This window comes from Scardinius erythrophthalmus (assembly GCF_964197995.2).
Source record: "Scardinius erythrophthalmus genome assembly, chromosome: 6".
NCBI lineage: Eukaryota > Metazoa > Chordata > Actinopteri > Cypriniformes > Leuciscidae > Scardinius > Scardinius erythrophthalmus.
This window is the reverse complement of record NC_138226.1, coordinates 47,011,952-47,025,299: the sequence shown is the minus strand read 5'-3', so window position 1 is coordinate 47,025,299 and position 13,348 is coordinate 47,011,952. Positions and strand designations below refer to the sequence as shown.

General features: G+C 40.9%; 1 long non-coding RNA gene across 1 annotated transcript; it reads left to right on the top strand.

The window, feature by feature from the left end:
* The first annotated feature begins 8,136 nt into the window (after positions 1 to 8,136).
* LOC308692151 lies at positions 8,137 to 11,160 on the top strand. Its single transcript, XR_014030306.1, has 5 exons — positions 8,137 to 8,519; positions 8,653 to 9,254; positions 9,400 to 10,207; positions 10,301 to 10,475; positions 10,932 to 11,160. It is a non-coding gene; the product is annotated as an uncharacterized lncRNA (long non-coding RNA).
* The last annotated feature ends 2,188 nt before the right edge of the window (positions 11,161 to 13,348 follow it).

Sequence of the window (13,348 nt, the reverse complement as noted above, 5' to 3'; positions counted from 1 at the left end):
ATGTTTGCTGGACAAACAGATTGTCTGATAACTAAATTAATTCCATTAAAGTTATCCCATAACTTCGAGCTGAAATAAGACTATTTGATGTATTAATGACGAACCATAACCCGTTATGGTAATCATTCATATATCAATCTAGTTCAGCTGCGATAAATAAATTTAACTGTAACATACAAAATATTAATCATATTCATGATTAATTATTAAAATTCCCTATAGATCATTTGAGCTAATATTAATATTAATGTACAACCCATTGTTCTTACAGTTTTGGTGGAGAATGCGGGCATTTCAAACTTTGTTTATGGGCAATATTCAGTTTCAGTCTGTTTATATGGTTATTAATATTTTTTGCGCATTATGAAATTATGAATTTGTGAGTTAAGTCGCGAACGCGAACTCACTCCTAACTGTCCAAGGCAAAAAGCCGAAGTCAGTAGGCCTAACGTACATTTTAACAAGTTGCTAAAATATGCCTAGACGATTTTAGCACTGTTAAATGCTACGTACACTGCAGTATTTAATATTACAAATGTCCTGTTAAGAGATGAAGAAATATCTCTGCAGTTGATACATTTCTAATATTTGTTTTAAATCGCTGTGAACGAAGAATTCTCACGTGCGTACTACCGGTATTAATAAATATGTTTTCTAAGCGAGATTCCTTATTAAACATAGGCCTTGCATGCATGCTATATCGTTATTGAATTCGTGGTTAGTCCAGTGATATTCAACAAAACGGTAAGCTCCTGGTTAACATTGACCTAGCTAATCAATCGAAAACCTAAATACACAAATCAAGTGCTATTTTGATAAATGTGTAATATGGGAGTCTAGCAACAGACGGAAAATTCCTGTTGTCCACATTTGAGTATTTGCGGGGAAGAAACCCCGCCATACTTTCCTGTGCAGTATTAATAGCACCAAAAGGTCCGCCGAGACCTCTGTCCTATTTGTGAGTGTTGCAGAAATCAGCGCATGACGCGAGCTGAAAAGCTCTTAGCGTTTGAATCACATTGAAGTTGTGTAATTCCATTTACTAAACGCCAGAGGGCGTAAGTGTTTAGCAGCCTCAAATTACCCCTTTGCCCTCTGATTTCCGCCTGCATGAGTGCAACAACGCCATCTCGTGGCCAGTTATCAGATAACGCTCTCTTTACGGCTGAATTCATTTCCCTGTGAATTAATGTTTAAACTCTAAATAACTATTCGCATTTATAGCTTTGCTCGTGCGTTTATTATTTTGTGTTAGACAATTTTCCTGCTTTTGGACTGATACATTTACTCTGAGTTTGGTTCAAACAAGATTTGGATTAAAACTCAGATTAAATCTCAGCCATTCCCTTAGAGGAAACAACGGCACCTAGTGGCCGCCACCCGCGAGGTCGGTTCACTCAGCTCTCTTTCCTCTCTTTTCAAATCCTTTCATGAATTGTTTACTTCTACTTTTCTCTTTTGGTTATCTTAATAAAATTATTGATGAGACTTCACTGTTAAAATTAATTTTTATGGGATATTATTCTGAGTTCTCCGTTTCTTTACATGCTCATTTAAATTTGATTTGTAGTCAGGTCCCAAAATAGATAAATAGCCCTGGATAAGATGCAGTAGGCATTTTTGAGGAAAAGTACTTCAAGTGTTGTTTCTATATGATTTTTAGGTGCTGAATCCATTTCTGCCGTATAACAAGTTGTAAACATCACTGTTTTGGCATAAACAATAAAAACAAAATGGCTGCCAAAAAAAAGTTTAAACATTAAACATTACAACTAAAACTATGCATTCTCAGAATATTTAAACATGTAAACAATGAAAAAACAACATTAACATGAAAGGGATAGTTTTTAATGGCTGCTGGAATTATGCCAAGGTACACTGGGAAGCATATATCAGTGGAAATATGCAATTATGGCCAGCCCGAAGGGGGGAACTTGGAATACACATGACCCCAGGGGGGTCATATTGAGAATCACTGGGGTGTCCACCTGCAGGTGGAATATTTCAAACCCAGGGGTGGCAAGGTAGCTTGCCGAGGGAAAGACACATGCTCAGAGAGGCTTACAGTGGACTACACACGTGGGGGTTGCCCAGAGGCCGTGTTAGGTGTCGCCCAGCCTGCAGATCTACATATGTCTGTTAGCGAGGCGCCATGCGCTAGAGCCCAAGAGGATGCCACACTCCGGGTGGAGCAGGCCGTCACATCAAGGGGGCATGGTCGACCTTGCTGCTGGTAAGCCAAAGCAATGGCATCCACTATCCAGTGAGACAACCTTTGCTTGGAGAGAGCCTTTCCCTTCAGCTTCCCACCATGACAGACAAAGAGCTGGTCTGAAGTCCTGAAACAATGCATCCTGTCTACGTAAGTATGGAGGGTGCGTACTGGACAGAGCAGTGCCAAGGCTGGGTCTGCGTCCTCCAAGGGCAGCGCTTGCAGGTTCACCACCTGGTCTCGAAAGGGTGTGGTGGGAACCTTGGGCACATATCCAGGCCGGGGTCTCAGGATCACGTAAGAGTTAGCTGGTCCAAATTCCAGGCACACTTCGTCACCCGAAAATGCCTGCAGGTCCCCTACCCTCTTGATGGAGGCCAATGCAACCAGGAGCACTGTCTTCATTGACAGGAACTTAAGCTCCACTGATTGCAAAGGCTCAAAGGGAGCACTCTGCAGAGCAGTTAAAACCACAGAGAGGTCCCAAGAGGGAACGAGAGGAGGGCGAGGAGGATTCAGTCTCCTCGCTCCTCTCAGGAAACTGATGATCAGGTCGTGCTTTCCAATGCACTTACCATCAACTGCATCATGATGTGTGGCAATGGCGGCACCATACACTTTCAGGGTGGAGGGAGACAACCTTCGCTCCAACCCTTCTTGCAAGAAGGAAAGCACGACACTGATCGGGCCTTTCGTGGGTTCTTTAAGTTTAGAAGAACACCAGTTGACAAAGAGGTTCCACTTCAACGCATAGGCATGTCTCGTGGACGATGCTCTAGTCTAGCGGAAGTGATGGTAGCCACCACCGCTGGTGGTAGGGTACTCAAACCTGCCTCGTCCCGTCCAGGAACCACACATGGAGGTTTCAAAGATCGGGACGAGGGTGCCATAGGGTGCCCCATCCCTGAGAAAGCAGGTTCTTTCTCAGAGGAATTGGCCAGGGAGGTGCTGTCGCGAAGAGTACTAGTTCTTGGAACCAGGTGCGGTTGAGCCAATACGGGGCAACCAAAATTACCTGCTCCTCGTCCTCCCTGATCTTGCGCAAAGTCTACGTAAGAAGGCTCAATGGGGGAAAACGCATACTTGCAGAGGCCCCGCGGCCAGCTGTGCGCCAGTGCATCCGTGCCGAGCGTGCCCTCGGTCAGAGAATAAAACAGGTCGCAGTGGCAAGAGTCGTGGGAGGCAAACAGATCTACCTGTGCGTCCCCGAACTGATCCCAAATCAGATGAACCGACTGGGGATGGAGTCCCCATTCTCCAGCGAGAGGCCGAAACAGAGACATATCAGCTTCACGGTTCAGGTCTCCCGGGATATGAATGGCTCGAAGCGACCTCAGATGCTTCTGACTCAATATGAGGAGGTGGCAGGCGAGTTGCGACATACGGCGGGAGCGCAGACCACCTTGTCGGTTGATGTACGCTACTGTGGCGGTATTGTCTGATCGGACTAATACGTGCTGACCCCTGAGCAACGCACAGAAGCGGTGCAGGGTGAGACGTACAGCCAGCAACTCGAGGCAATTGACATGCCAAAGGCGCTGGGGTCTTGTCCAGGAGCCTGCGGCAGCATGTCCATTGCACATGGCGCCCTAGCCCATTATGGAGGCATCTGTTGATACAACAACATGCCAGGAAACTCATTCTATGGGCACTCCAGCCCATAGAAAACTGAGGTTCGTCCACGGGGTGAAGGTCTGACGGCAGTCACTGGGACTCGGAGCGTGCCGTGTTGCCATGCCCACCTCGGGACTTGATCGTGAAGCCAAAGCTGAAGCGGTCTCATATGAAGCAAGCCGAGCGACGTTACTGCGGCTGCGGATGCCATATGCCCCAGGAGCCTCTGAAATAGTTTCAGTGGAACCGCACTCTTGCCCTCGAACTGACGAAGGCAAATTAGCAGTGACTGCGCGCGCACGCTCATAAGCTGCATGCACATGGCGACCGAGTCGATTTCCATACCGAGAAAAGAGATCCTCTGCACGGAGCAGAGTTTGCTCTTCTCCCAGTTGACCCGAAGGCCCAGACAAGCTAGGTGCCGCAGCACTAGGTCCCTGTGTTCGCAAACCTTGTCTCGAGAGTGAGCTAGGATCAGCCAGTCGTCGAGAGGAACAAGGGCTGCCTCGACAACCTTTGTGAAGACGCGAAGAGACAGGGCTAGCCCGAAAGGGAGAACCGCGCACTGGTATGTCTGCCCCTCGAATTATATATATATATATATATATACTGGTATGCCTCATTTGCATATGTAAACATGACATTTCAGAAAACTTGTAATACAAAAAATGTCTGTCTCTATGTAAGTGAAAAACTGGAAAGGTTTTATGGTGATATCTATAACTTAAACTTTTTACCCTATCCACCTGTAGTGTTTTGGCTGTGAATATTGCACCTATTGTTTCAATGACAATTACAAGAAAATGGGACCCTTATTTCAATGTTATACGGTGGATCCTTATTCAGGAGACATTGAACTTTCTAAAAATGTGGTATAACAACTTTTCCTCAAAAATGCCTACAGGGTTACCCAATCTTGAAGATTCGGACCTGACTATTGAACTAGTTTGAATTTTAAATTTAAATTGAGTTGTCTATTCAGCCACTGGTATCCACTTGGAGGAAACAGCGCCACCGTGTGGCCTTGTGGATACTAAGTCGGCATCACTGTTTCCCTCCTTTCACTCTTTTATATCGTCTTCCTCTCCTGATTATTTTTATAAATAGGACTGATACTTTAGGGTATCTGGATTATTATAAGAGATCATTCTTATTTTTACATTTCCTTACATGCTTATTTTAAATTTTAATTTAAACAAGTTTTGAATTTTTAATTTGAATTAAGTCTTATGTTTGCCAGGTTAACCCCCTGAGGTCGGCAATCACGCCGGCGTGATCTGCTCGTTTTTTTTATATCAGTGCAAAATACTCTGTTGATTTTGATTTTACATACGTGTATTGTACATCATTCAAAACTGTTAAATGTCTTCTTTTATTTGTGTACACTCATAATAAAAACAAAATGTTGTGCTTTTCGTAAAACAAAGAAAATAAACATGATGCGCGTTCTGCCGTCTCTCTCAATGTGAAACTCATTCTGAAACGCGACAGAAAATGACCTGTAACTCAGCGAATGTTTGTCACACAGACTTGAAACGCATGTCTATACAATATTTTTTAAAGTATGCAAATTATATAAAAAACAAATATTCTATTTTTAAGTAATCCATACGAAAGCAGCGGCATGTACAGTTTCTCAAACGCGCCCTCATTAAATTTAATTTGAACACGCCTACGCGCGCACGAGCAATTGACATGCAAATGATCCATGCGGAGAAACGCAGATGTAGCACGCCCGCCGTCCGGCTGGCGGTACTGCAGTAAATGTTCTGTTTGATTAAAACAAAGAGACACAGACAGTTGTGCTGTTGTTAGCCACGAGTCGCTCTTGTAATGTTTATTACAATAATTCAATATTATATGTATTGTATAATCAAATCACAATATCTTGTCACCATACATGTGACTCACTCAAACAAAACACCAATAAACATGTCACATCACTCTTGTGTTTTGAGTCTTTCTTCTTATACTCAATTAGTATTTTCCTCAGTTAACTTAATACTTTCTCTGTAACCCATACATCTCAATGTATTACCGTCTCTATAGTCAGAGCAAAATTGTCATAGTACATACTGTATAACTAGATAGTAGAGCGAACCATAGGTTAGATCCTATAACCATTTAAACTTAATTCCTAAATACAGTACTCAGGCTATACTTAATCAAAAGATCAATAAAACATATTATAAAATACAAATATCAACAATAACCAATCTTGTATGCAAATATTATATAAGTATAATATTAAACAATTACATATACTTCAGTCTTTAAACCCAGGCGATTGCTCAAAATATCGCTTTTTCTACTATAAACACAATTATAACACTATTAACATTATAAACATTACGTTACCTTAGGGATTCAGTGTGTTGGAGCCTTAAACCATTCAGATTAAATTATATTAATACAAGGCCGGCCGCGGCACAACCGCGAATGCACCGTAATTTTTATAAACATATCACCATCTCTATTCGACGTCTTAACTACTCAGGAAATGTATGTAACCCTCTCAAAACAGTGTAACCACGTTATCAACACATTGTTTCATGTTATATTGTCCATGGTGATTGACTTCACCCACCTGTTTGATTAAAACAAAGAGACACAGACAGTTGTGCTGTTGTTAGCCACGAGTCGCTCTTGTAATGGCATCTTCTTCCACGCGACTCAAAGTTACCCTCAAACTTTCCGCTCAGCACATGGTCTCCCCCTAATGTCCGCTGAGGGTATTACGCACCAACAGTACAGCATACCTAATTGTCTCTGAGCATACTCACAGTAGTTGAAACAATATCATCAAAATAATAAAATAAATCAAACACATCAAAAGAAAATAATTATTCCTGTGACTATACATACAGGGTGTCACACAGACCTGTAACGCCCTCATTACCTCAAAACAAAGAAGCAGAGACTTCGTAACTTACTCCTTACTGTGTTTGAAAGGCCGCCAGAGCTTACATTGGATTTAGGCTACCTCAGAAGAAGAAGGACGCGATTTGAAGACAAGAAAGATTTAAGGTAAGAAATTTTTACATATTAGTTTGATATTGTTGCATAAATGTCACATTGCAGTTGAACTGTTGCTAGATATATGGGGAATATTATAATATTTAGACCCGTGTTTACTGTTTAGCCTACTGTGTTTGTGGATATCTGGTCAAACGTAGATATGTATGGTAACCACTGATCTATATAGAATGACTGGATAGCTCATGACGTCATAAACTGTGAAGCCACCGCGCCGCCATATTGGTATTCCCTAGTGAGCTCAGGCGTTCTATTGAATCAATAGGAAATTTTATGATTTGACTGAGAAAACATTGCCTATCGAGACACCGTTTTAAAATCTAAAGTATCCCTGCACATTTTTACAAAGCAAACACCATTTAGCATTTAAATGGGTATTTGTTTAAAGTCGGAAATTGTTCATGCTTATTAAAAAATTGTTTGATACTGGGTAGAGGAGCTTGGAGAGTGTCTGTCTAGGCTAACAGCAGGTGGCAGTAATAAAGAGTTTTTTGTTTTGTTATTTTCCCTTTGACTGAAGAAGAAGCTGCTTAACTGCTTGTTAAAAAACGCGTTTAAAATATAATAGGCCTGTTTAATAAAAGACTAAAACGGCCATTTCTTTGCAAAGGGGATTAAAGGCTGTACGAGAACACAAGTTGGCCGTCACTGAAGAGCTATTTTCACAGGTAAGAAAAACAGTTTGATACTATTGATTAAGTAACGAATGCTAAAGTTATATTTTTGTGAATTGGTGAATATTCAGGTGAATATTGTTTCGAGGTCACGAATTAATAATACCTCAGCACGTACGTTCCCTTGTTTTACTATATTGTGGCCATGTTGTAATTCATTAAATCAAAATGAGGGAGGGAATTAGTTCAACGTGTCCACGATTTATTAAAACGAGGTAAGTTAACAAATAAGTCGTCGTTATAACGAATTATTATATCGTTATAAGGATGGCATGACACCAGCTCTGTCAGGAAAAACAATGGATGCAGATGCTTTTACTAACATTACAGTAGACTGTTTGTAAAACTGCAGTGCTTTAGAAAGTATTGATATTATTTAATACAAAAAAATGTTTTTAACCTTTTAAAAATAGATGATTTTATATGGATATAATTATATTTAGAATAGAGAGAGAGACAAACATGGTCAAAGTTTAAAATTAGAGGTTTAATTGTTTTTAATCTTCAGTGAATTCATGTCGGCAAGGATTGCTGGAAATTGAAACGGTTCTTTATCTTATTGATTTTTGTGCAGAACAAGCTTGCCCAGGGTTTTGCGCAGCCGTTTGCAGTGTGATGCAGCAGATGTTTCCTTCGCAAGGAAGTGGAGCCTGATGTTGGTGTAGCTGTCTGCAATGTACTTAATGAGAAGGAATATGTGATTGTTGTATGGTTCTAGGTTGAACATGTGTGCCTCAAGTTCTTTAAATGCAGAGCCACCATGGAGTTCCAGAACCTGTGTGGATAGCCTGGTTTTAAATTTGCTGTCCAATTCTGAGACGTGCCTTGTGAGTAAGTGCTGTTGAATGCACCTCTCAGCTGTTTTGCAGATTTTTAGGACACTGTCTGATGGTCTGATAAGTCCACCTCGGGACTTCATGTCGATGAGGGTGTGTCCAAATTCATCTTGGAAAGAGCTCTCTACACTGAGTCCTGATAGACAGGTAGGGCAGTCAATTTTCTTTGTAGCTGTTCTGACTACAAAGCCAGCTATGTATCCAACCACAGCCTCTTTAAACATGGACAGACTGGGAAGGCTTACAGTGAAATTTGTGTCTGTGTTCTCTTCTGTTTCAGGTTGCATGTCGCTTTGCCGAAATGAAAACATGTCAGAAGGTGTTGCCTCCAGTACCACTGTGCTGTCCAGTGGAGAGCAGTTGCCACTGGCTTTGATGGCATGTCTCACTACCATTCTTTTGAATGCTGACTTGAACTGCCTCGCTGTGGGATTGTTGTTGCATCCATTAGCTGAGCGAATGGCAGCAAAAAACAGCTCAAGGTGGTCTTGGCTAAATTTGTAGGTCAGCAGATATTGTAACTGCGATGTCGGTGGTCTCACATACGCGTCATATAAGTGTTTAAAACTTTTGATTGCCACCAGGAAGCCAAGGAAGGCAGTTTTCTTGCCCGTTTCAACAAGGAGGCGTCCATTAATGCCTGGCTCTTTCAATCCACTGATGTAAGTGTAAGCTTCCATTAAGAAGGACATGTTGGTGTTTTCATTAATGGGCCTCAGGGGACTTTTAAATCCCCTGGCGATGGGATTTCTGGAATTCATCAAATCAAAAAGGCGGTCAAATGTCTCCAGGAATTTACATGTTGGTTCACAGCCAGCAAACTGGGGGAGCTGCAGGTGTCGCTCGCAGAACCGGAGGGCATCTGCCACACTGGCGCTTAGGGTCTGTGCAGCAAGGTTTACTTTCATTTTTTTGACTTTGCCAATCTATATGAGCTGATCTTAGTTTGTTGCCTAGATGTAGCCCTTCGTCCTTTTGCAGTTGGTGTAAAGACTTGATGTATTCCCATTTTATGCTCTTTCCACAGGGATCTACAATAATGCCACAGAACCCCAAGGTGTTGCGTACCAGCTTCAGCATATGACAGACATCTAAGATGGCATGGATCCTTCTGTGGCTGTGCGATGGATCTGGGAAACTGGGGTTCAGGTTTGTGAAATGCAAGTCTGCTCCAAGGTCTTTGAGCATAGAAAAATGTGTTGATGGACCATCACACGTCAGGGATACCACCCTCACTCCCACATCTGACAATTTATGGATGCACTGCCGCACCAGAGTAGCCCTCTCTGACCCAGTCATGCCATGTGTTAAAAAATATGCCACTGGAGCTTTCCAGTGGTCATGGATGCAGACAACCATCAATACAAGTACCTCTGTTGCCATTGGTATGCCTTCATTTGTTATTTTTGTGCCAATATCTACATAACCAGTCATCCTTTTGCCATCCCATTCAATGTGCTTCATAATGGACATTTCATCCATCATTAGTGCACAGAGCGTCTCCTGTCCCTTGGCCTGTGCTGCAGATGATTTAGCTTGGAGAGAGGTTAGTACCTCTTCACTGAATCCAGGATCTCCTCCAGTGCCGCTGTACCACCTTCTTATTGTTGATGGGTGAGGTAAACCCAAGTTGAAGGTCTCCCTGACATGCTTGTAGGCCTTAGCTGAATAGAATTGCAGTGTAAGTGCAAATGACTTTAAGGCTGGGTGATATTTCTTGTTACCACATTTTTCTCTCTTCAGGATTTCTAATGGCACTTCAGGACAGTTTTCAAGCATGAATGTTCCATTCTCTGACACTAACTGAGATTCCCTGAGAGACTGAATGATATTCTGTAGGTTTGAAATTTTTTTTGTGCTTCTCCTGTTTTTTTGATTGTACATTCTGGATTTCTTTTTGTGATCTTTGATTGTTTTAATTGCTTTAGTCAGCCTTCTGGTGAGGGTCTTTGGACTGGCAAAGCAGTAGCTGTGCTCATTTGCTGTGGGAGCCTGATGATGATTATCAGTTGTGGTGTCAGAGGTGTCCTCACTGCTGTCCAACACTGCCCGTGTGTCCCTTAATACAGGGGCCTTTCTGTTGGTCTGTTCCTAGAAAACAAGGTTTGTGTTCCTCTTGTATTATTTAGAATTTATATTGACAATAAGCTTTCTCTGATACTACTTTTGTCTAACCAGAAATGACTTAAAGGGATAGTTCGCCCAAAAATGAAAATTCTGTCATCATTTACTCACCCTCAAGTTGTTTCAAACCTGTATGAATTTCTTTTTTCTGCTGAACACAAAAGAAGATATTTTGAAAAATGTCGATAACCAAACAGTTGATGGACCCCATTGACTTCCATAGTATTTTTTCCTACTATGGAAGTCAATGGGGTCCATCAACTGTTTGGTTATCGACATTTTTCAAAATATCTTCTTTTGTGTTCAGCAGAAAAAAGAAATTCATACAGGTTTGAAACAACTTGAGGGTGAGTAAATGATGACAGAATTTTCATTTTTGGGCGAACTATCCCTTTAATCTACTTTACTAAGCAATTATCTGTCTACCTTTTGCAGATGTGGAGGGAAACTGAATATTGATGGCACAGCATCTGAGAAAAGCCTGACTGTCTGTCCTGTCCTATCAAAACACTCAGCAGTGAAGTGATCAGAGCATACGCGGGAGTAAGCAGATGGCCTGAAGTTTTGCCTCCTGAGCTTTACAACCCATTCTCTACTCCTGACAGGATCTTTTGGAAATCTACAAAGTTGTACACAAAAAGCCAAATAAAGTTTTTATTTACACAACATTAAGCACATGGTTTGACAGTTTTTGAACATCACTTGAATAAAGCTGTTAAATTTCAAATGGCAGATAAAAAAATAACAGTAAAATAAAACAATGAAAGATTTGTCACTGAAGAAAAATTCCCTGTATATGTGTACTTGAAATATAGCTCTTTCTGATTGTGTTTCATAGTAGTTTGTTCAAATAAAGTGTTTGATAAGTTAGAAAGTACATGTTCAGGAAATGCATGATACAAATTGTATGGGTTAACGTTAAAGTAACGGTAAACTGACTCTGCACGAAGCTCTTTTGAAGCTGTCAAATGGTGTCGCTGTTGGACACTTAATTGTGATTATTGCTGCTCTGGGGTTTCTTATAGGCTATTGACAGTTTTATCGTTTTTTTTTTTTTTTTTTTGAAGAAGAAGCATTACTCATGTCTCGGAGAAAACAACGCGGGAATAGCGATAATTGTCAATATAAATTACTACGTAAAGGGCTAGAATTACAACCTGTGGGCAGTTTTTCTACATCCTTTTGAGAACGTCGTTTTACAGTTAAATGCTGCACAGCGGGTCATCTTTAAAAGTGCCGTCGGAGCTACCAGTCTGTATAACGTCCGTTGGAGCCCTCTGCTGGTAGGGAATCGTAAGATGGCCGCTCGAACACTTCCGGTGGCTTCACTGCCTAGTGGCAGTTTAGAACGTCATGAGCTATCCAGTCATTATATAGATCAGTGATGGTAACCATAATGTTTTATATTTGAGCGCGATCGCGTTTGAATGTATCAGATTTTGCAGCGCGATCGCGTTTGAATGTATCAGATTTTGCAGCGCGATCGCGTTTATCATTTGAAAATTTGAAAAGCAAAACACACCAAAACGGCTTCATGTTTTTACTATTATCTCATTTCATATCATCATAACGAATGGAAAGATTTGAAGTAACATGATAATCAATATACTTTTCTCTAGCTTGGTTGTTACTGAAATATTTTGGAAGATTTATACTGCTATCAATTGTTATTATTATTTTACCCAGCACTGCGCATAGCCTATGCCTACAAGGCACAACAAACCTGGTGTTTATTATATTCTATATTGTTGGAAACATTTGTGTGTGTGTGTGTGTGTGTGTGTGTGTGTGTGTGTGTGTGTGTGTGTGTGTGTGTGTGTGTATTTTGTGAATTTTAAAAAGCAATTTTAGCCAGAAAAATCTAATATTTATTTGCAAAATCGTGCAGGCCTTTCTCTTGATATCAGTATGTTCACTTTTTTTTCAGGGCCCAGATGCCACTGAGTCCTGCCGACTTCAACATTCACATGAGTCTCTGGAACATGAACATGGTAAAGTGAAAATCAAACACCTTGGAAATGAAAGGTATGTACAATGTTTTTAGGAATGGCACAAAGGTCTGTCTTTGAAGTGTTTTTTTGGCATTTGTTGTGTCTATTTGGGTTATGTTGTGTTGTAAATAAATCCAAACAATTTAAAAGCCATTCTTTTTTAAATCTCCTCATTTACAGTATTGTGCAAGGTTGCTCAGAATGACAGGGCTATTAGGAGCTATATTAGGATAGCTCCTAATAGGGCCGTTGGGGAGGTTCTTTGTCTTTCTCAGGTGAGAAAAGCTTACATATTAATGAGGTCCCGCATAAGGCTTTCTAACACAAAACACGTCGTAAAAAATTTTAAATCAATATATTGTCTTATCTGAATGAGCAGTCAGGGTGATTTTCACATAGTTTTGCAGCAAATATTCTAGGCTACGTGATACAATTTTCAAAAGTCTTGTGAAGAAATAATCAGTATGGGTTTCATGAGCTTATTTCAGTGAGAATTTTTTTTTGTATTTTCACAAACCACGCATAAATGTCATTATCTCAAAACTACAAACTTTTACATACATGTTGCTGATATATTATTGTAGCAGAGTTTGTGCTGAATACAGTGTAATTAGACTTTAGCCATGAAAATGTCACAAGTAACAGAAATAACCAGAAATGTCAGAGCATGTCAGAACACCTCCAGGGCCCAGAAAACAGCTCAGACCCCAGAGGGTTAAGCACAGAGAGGGAGCACGCCCCCTTGTGGTGAAAACCAGCTACTGCGGCCTGCTTCTTCTCCGTGTTTCAATCCTGTCCCTTTCTATTTTTGATTTTTAAATTTTTTATTTTTTATTCTATTATTTTATTTCTACTGTTATT